Source organism: Apodemus sylvaticus, chromosome 2 (genome assembly GCF_947179515.1).
Source record: "Apodemus sylvaticus chromosome 2, mApoSyl1.1, whole genome shotgun sequence".
NCBI classification, from domain to species: domain Eukaryota; kingdom Metazoa; phylum Chordata; class Mammalia; order Rodentia; family Muridae; genus Apodemus; species Apodemus sylvaticus.
In genome coordinates this window covers 112,116,020-112,123,112 of record NC_067473.1, presented here as the reverse complement: position 1 = coordinate 112,123,112, position 7,093 = coordinate 112,116,020, and the positions used below count along the sequence as shown (strand labels likewise).

General features: G+C 41.3%; 1 non-coding gene across 1 annotated transcript; it reads right to left on the bottom strand.

Moving 5' to 3' along the window:
* Positions 1–200: 200 nt before the first annotated feature.
* LOC127679547 (small nucleolar RNA SNORA17) lies at positions 201–329 on the bottom strand. Its single transcript, XR_007976846.1, has one exon. It is a non-coding gene; the product is annotated as a small nucleolar RNA SNORA17 (small nucleolar RNA).
* Positions 330–7,093: the final 6,764 nt, after the last annotated feature.

The window sequence follows — 7,093 nt, the reverse complement described above, 5'->3', positions numbered from 1 at the left end:
CATGGAACTGCTCGCATGGTTGTTGTGGGCTTACTTCTAGCTTGGCCAGCCCACGTGGCCCCTTGCCAGGATCATTTGTCTCCTGCCCAAGGCCACAGTTCCAGGTTCTTCTAGTCTTTAGTTTGTTCCCCGTCCTGGGAGCCCACCTGTGCCTGTCTGGTGCTGGAGTGATGGCCATCTCAGGCTGGCTGTTTTCAGGAAATGTTAGGTTACTAAGTCAGATGTTCATAGACCAGAATACTCAGTTTAGACATAGCCTCTCTCTTCCCTGCCACCTACTGACAGGCATGTGACACAGCAGCCACACCTGTAATGCCTCCAGGGGCAGGTATTTTGCAGTTTTATGTTGGACCATTAGTCATGTTTGACAAAGTGCTTCATTAATTTCTGCACTGCCGTTGTGTTGTTTTTCTCCTCTGTGAAGCCTCTGTAGATTCACTCTTCCTCTAAAATGTAAACATCCTTTAAAGTTCTCATCACTGAGCGTTTGAGGGGAGCCGGTTCCTGCGGTTGTCAATCTAAAAGTCTACTTCCTTTCATTTAGAATTTAATACTCTATACCATTTATATGTCTTTTAACAAATAGCTGGAGACGAATCTCAGTGGTTCAGGAAAGCCAGGGAGCGTGTGTAAAATCAGTTCCATACTCAGACTCGTGGGTGGAAACTGGTCATGCAGAGGCTGCACACATCATGGAAGCTTGCAGGTGTAGAAAATTTGGTTTTGTTTTCCTCTTGACTCGGGGATGGGGTGGGGTGGGGGATGGGGGAGCTAGCCCACAGACAGTACCTAGCACCAAATACCACCTCTTGGCCAACTGGAATCTGTTGTAGTTGTAGTGATATACCAGGAAGAAGACAGAATCACCTATGTTTTGTGGAAAGACATCCCTGGGAAGATGATGTTTGAGCAAAGATCCTGAGAGAGCACGGGGACTCTCCTCCACAGGCCTCTGCACAGCCCAGTGGGATGCCAGCCTCTCTCTGGTATTTTCACGGAACACAAAGGCAGCTGTTGTGCCTATGGCGAGGTTATGCTTGAGCAGCAGGTTGGGAACAACAGAGATGAAGTCAGAGAAGAAAGTTAGCTTGTAGAAGGCCATGTTTTCCACTTGGTGCCTTTGCCTTTTATTCTGAATGACATGGGCGGCCACTGAGGGTTGGAGCTCACCTGCCCAACTTATGTACAGATGGAGAGGCTTTAGCAGCAGCCATGGCTCTTTGGGACATGTGTGCTGGGACCAAGGGCTGCCCTAGTGATTTTACATCTAGAGCCAAGTGAGCTCACCTGGGTGTGGCCCACTGAACCCTCAGGGGACCAGAGTTTGGCCACAGTAATTATCCATCATGGGGCATCATGTTCAGGGTCTTTAAAGACCCCTGATAATTTGTGTCAGACTTGTTCTGCTTTGTGAGAATTCAGATGTAGGAGATTACAAGTATTATCTCTGAGCTTCTCAAGCAGTAATTCTTTTCCTACAAACTCGCCAGAAGGCAGTGATTAGAGATGTGGTCAAGAACGCTATAAATGTGTTTCCCTCTTACCTGTCTGTATTGGTAAATACAGGAAAACCTAATGTCCCAAATCATAATGGAAGCAATAGTGTAAAATACAATGTTTTAGATGTAATATATAGTGTTTCAGATTTTAAAATTTGCCAAATAGCAAATGACATGAAAAGGCTACAGTACAACTGTAAATTAAAACAACAACAACAGGATTAACTATGTGCTATAATTTTAGTTTACAAAATCTCAAGAAAAAGGAAAAGTTTCATTTGTAAAGAGAACTGGGCTTGAATACATCGACATATTGTTACTTGTGTATTATCAAAGGTTTCTAAAGAGCTATGTCTTACTTTTCTAGTAAGAAAAATATGTTACAAAGTAACCATCTCCTAATATATATGATAAAAACAAAATTTCTATACAAATTAACATTACCTGAAACTAAATTACATAAAACTGAATGCCATAAAATATTTTTGGCTGTGACAGTGTAAAATCCAATGTGAAGATCTACAGCTTCAGAGTGACTGTTCTAACTCTCTGGAAGGTCATTGATGTGTGTCGAATTTGAACCCAATTAATTTTGGTGCATGATGGTTTTAATTTGCAAGTTTTTATAATAAAGTTTAAAAAAATAAAATTGAAGAGCAAGCTGACATCCAAATACTTGCTGGTATGAAGAAGTTCTGTTGTGTTTAACTTTCGTTTCTAAACAGTGATTATAGAGATAAGGAAAAGAATAGGAACTGTCAGGTTAATTTTAATACTTGGCTTGTAGGCTTATTAAAAAACATCTTTAAAAGAAAATAAGATCACACACAATCTTTTTATAGCAGGGTGACAAATGTGTCATTAGGTAAAGTGCATGTTGGCATAAAAATGAATGTAATTTATATTTGAATTTTTGGCTAATCAAATGACATATGTTTTATTGTCTTGCAGTTATATTAATGAGCAATATTTAATTAAAAGCTAATTGAATATTCCAGGAGGTAATTATCTTGCAATAGAGATGCCAAATCTGACAGGGGGAGGCAGGTGAGCAGAAAGCAGAAATCGTGTAATTATTCCCCTTGGAGATGGAAAGGAGAGCCCACACCTATCATAGAAAGACTTGTGAAGTTTCCAACCCAAGCTGCACTGTATCCTTCCTTGAACTTTCTCCATCATGAAAGCCATGGACAATGAGAGCAAAGGCAGGTGCTGTTCATTAGTTCACAGATACGCTCTGTAGACATCCTTTGACCCTAACCCAGGAGAGTTAACCTCCCTCTTCTCATTCACACTGACCCTGGTACCAATTGTGTGCTTTACACTTCACAAGTGTGATCTTCCAAATGAGGACATGGAGGTATTGAGAAATGAAGTCTCTGCAGATATCAGAATTTTGGATATGCCTTACCTTTTAGACAGCATCTAAACAATTATTGAGACTCAAGTAATATGAAGGAAGAGAACATTTTGCAAACCTCTGGTTTCAGGAGGATGGAAGTAGAAATATTGACTTGAACATTGTGTCTTTGAGCTGTGGTTTTGCTGCTCTGAGCAGATGCTTGATGGAGAAGCATAGAGTAAAATAGTCAGCAAGACACAGAGCTAAGCATTCAGCTGCTGTTCTAGACCATCTATTGGTCAGTAGTCATGGAGGACGCCCTGCAGGATGGCAAGCTGGCTTTGCTTTGGTTTTATTTTAATCTGCAATATAATCCCCTAGCTCCCTCCCAAAAGAAAGCTCAGTGGGTTAGGGAGATAGATCAATTAGTAAAGTGATTGTCAGGCAAGCATAAGGACCTAAACTCAATTCCTCGTGCTGGGAGGACAGAGACAGGAAGATCATAGGGGCTTGTTGGGCAGCCAGCCTAGCTGAATCAGTAAGCTCTAGGTTTGATAAGAAGGGCCTGTTTCAATCACTCAGGTAGAGGACTGGTAACATGACTCAATGGGTAAAGTGCTTGTGACAAGCCTTGATCTCTAGGACCCACATAGAAGAAGGAGAAAATGACTTCCACAAAACCACACATGTGCTGTAGCAATTTTAAACACACATATACACAGACATAAACACACACATACACACACACCACACTTGCAGGCACACCTGTATACATGCACACATAGATGTAATAATAATTAAAAACGTGAGATGGACATGACACCTGACATTTGCCTCTGGTGTGGCTCTATCCTATCCCAATCCAAGCACACACATGCATGTGTACAGAGAGACAACGAATGACAATATGGTGGTGTGAATATGAATGTCCCTTGTAGACTCATATGGTTGAATGATTGGTCCTCAGTGGAACTGTTTGGGAAAGATTAGGAGGTATGGCCTTGGAGTAGATTTGGCCTTATAGACAGATGTATGCTCCTGGGCATAGGCTTTGAGGTTTCAAAACCCTGTGCTATGGTAAATCTCACCCTTTCTATGCCTGCTACTTTTGGATCAGATGTGAGCTCTCAGCTACTGCTCCAGCACAATGCCTGCTTGCCTGCCACCACACTCTTCCATGGGGATAATGGACTAACTCTCTGCAACTGTGACCACGTCCCCAGTTAAATGCTGCTTCTATAAGTTGCCTTGGTCATAGCAACAGAATAGTAACTATGATAGAAAGCTTAGCTAGCAAGTACTGTTAACTTCTCAAAATCCACTAGACAAGTTGTCAATCAAGTTGGCTTGTTCCCGTGATTGTCTAACAAGGGGAGCACTCCTAAGAACAGGGCTTCAAGTAACTTGAAAATTTCTTGTGTGTGTGCATGTGTGCGTGCGTGCATGCTTGTGTGTGTGTGTGTGTGTGTGTGTGTTAGCCTATCATTAGAGAGTTTAGGTTTGTAGCTCTAATAGACAGTCACAGGCCTGGATTTCGAGTTAGAGAAGATAGGCAGTGGTACTTTACTTTTAAGTACTGTGGGGACACCTACTAGGGCTTCATTTAGTAATTCACCTATTTATTTAGTTATTTTGAGATAGATTTTCAATGTTTAGCTCAAGTTGGCCTTAAATTGATGTGTCTTTTGAACCCCGAGGTTCTAAAGTTACGAAGTCCTGTTGCATTGTAAGGTCCTTCCGACCCTCCTCTCTGTGTTGCATATACATGTGTGTACAGGCATGTGTGCCCATGTCGTATGCATGAAGAGGCCAGAGAAGGATGCTGGGTGTCTTCCTCAGTTTTGGAGACAGTCTGTCTCACTGAACTGGAAGCTTGCCATTAAGACAGACTGCCTGGTCAGTGAGCTGAAAGCCGTACGCCTCCTTGGCTCTCGGTCTCACAATGCTGGGATAACAGGTGCATGCAGTTGTGCTTAGTTTTGACACAGGGTGCTGGAGATTAGAACTCAGTTTACCCATGGAGATTTCTTCTCAGTACCCAGGTTATAACTTTTAATCATCCTCTACACTCTATTCTTAAGGTCTTTGTTCTTCTTTCTTCTAGAGCTACGTGAGTGATGTGTGGTAGTGGGGCCTGGATCTCACTTATTTAAAGTCTTGGTGATTTTCCATTTTTAGTGTGCTAAATTCAGTTCTCATTTCTCAGTCTTTATTTCTCATAAGAAACCATAACAACAGACTATTTTAAACCTTGGCATTCGTTCCCATTTGCATATCATCTACAGATTGGGAAGTATATGCTAGGGCTGGTTAGTACTGTTGGGACACAGTGTGACCTGGGTGGACAGTGACCTTCATTGCTCTCTGATCAGCCTCTTCTGTTACTACAGTTGGCATTTCCCAGACAATTTGGCCATCTTACGCACCTTGTTTCTGAGTTTAGAGATTTTTTTTAGTGATTCATTTTATTGATTTTTTTAGTTTTAAGTTTAACAATAAAGAATTCCCAAACTTAGTGCTGAGAAGATGGCTCCATTATTACTATACTCATTGTGAAAGCATGAGAATCTGAGTTTGTATTTCCAGTGCTGCAGGAACAGAGACAGACTTCTAGAGCTACTAGATAACCAATATAACCACCGGTAAGTTCTTAGTTTAATGAGAGACTGTCTCAAACAAAACAAAAGCCAAAAACCAAACCCAAGATAGAGAACATCCAGTGTGGACTTCTGGCCTTCACACACATGCACAAGTACTCATACATATACATTAAAAATGAAACAGCAGCAGCAAGAACAATTTCCAATCTTTTTTGCTCCTTCTTATACTGTAGCCAAAAGATTCATCCATTTATTGCTTAATTTTCCTCTTCCACAGTCTTGGAAATGTCTATGAATGTTGGGGAGATTTTAATTTTAAAAAATCCCCTATATAACTTACTGTTATAAGTTACAGGCACCTATGTCTTTTTGAAATCCCCAATTAAAAAAAATTTGTCTGTATTTTGCAATACTGCTGGTCCATCCAAAGAAATTAGGCAGTAAAACGGGATTCAGTATTTAATCTGGGGATAAAGCTAAGAATTAGGCAGAGAAGCTTGCAGAGCAGATTAGATTTGCAATCTGAAAGCCCACACAGCCAGCTGGGCACAGCTATATTAATGGTGCACTGGAATGTGATGTCTGACATTTCCTTTAGTCCCAGGGATGAGCAATGGAAACTTGATCCTCTTTGAGCTCCAGAGAAGCTTATAGTAAACTCCAGATATGAAAAGGGACGCGGTCTTTTTATTACCACTCTGTCATTATCTCGCATTAACAGCCATAATTAGCCTGAGCCAGACTATCATCCGCTATTGAAATATCCCAAACTAATTAGACATGAGATTTGTTACTGGGACGAGATCAGGAGACCAAAAATGTACATGAACAAGGCATTCTGATGATGAATGCGAGCCATAATAATATTTCTGGAATAAATTAAAAGCAAGACAAAAGGGAGAATAAAGCCAGTCAGAGGGGAGGAGCCAGGGTCCTACTTCTTCAAAAAGTGTAATCACACACTACAAAATTCAGCTGTGGGAAGGGCCACCGTGGTGTCTATTCTATGATCAGCACTCCCAGTGATAGTGCTTGCTATGATTTAATGTAAGCCACATAGAAGTCACACCAGACGTTGTGACAGACTGCCTGAAATAATATAAAAGGTTTGCTTTGATTTATAGCTCAGAGATTTTGGTCCATGCTCAGTGGGTTCTGTCATTTGTAAGTCTGTAGTGAAGTTTTCCATCATGACAGAGAGTGAGATGGTGTGATGCGTCTCACCTTACAGCAGCTGGGAAAGAAAAGAGGAAGGGCTGAGGTTCTAATGCCCTCTTCAAGGGCGCACCTTTGTGATTTACCTTCCTCCGCTTCTTCTCTTGACTCTACTTCTCTTTTCTTTCTTTCTTTCTTTCTTTCTTTCTTTCTTTCTTTCTTTCTTTCTTTCTTTCTTTCTTTCTTTCTTTCTTTCTTTCTTTCTTTCCTTCTTTCTTCTCCTCTTCCTCCTCCTCCTCCCTCCTCTCCTCCTTCTCCTTCTCCTCTTCTTCCTCCCCTCTTCTTCCTCTTCTTCCTCTTCCTCCTCCTCTTCTTCCTCCCCTCATCCTCCTCTTATTCTCATTATTATTATTTATGTTTTTGTGTCTCTGTGTGTGCTTGTAAGTGTAGAGGCCAGAGTTTATCAGATCCTTCTCAAGCTGGAGTTACATACAGTT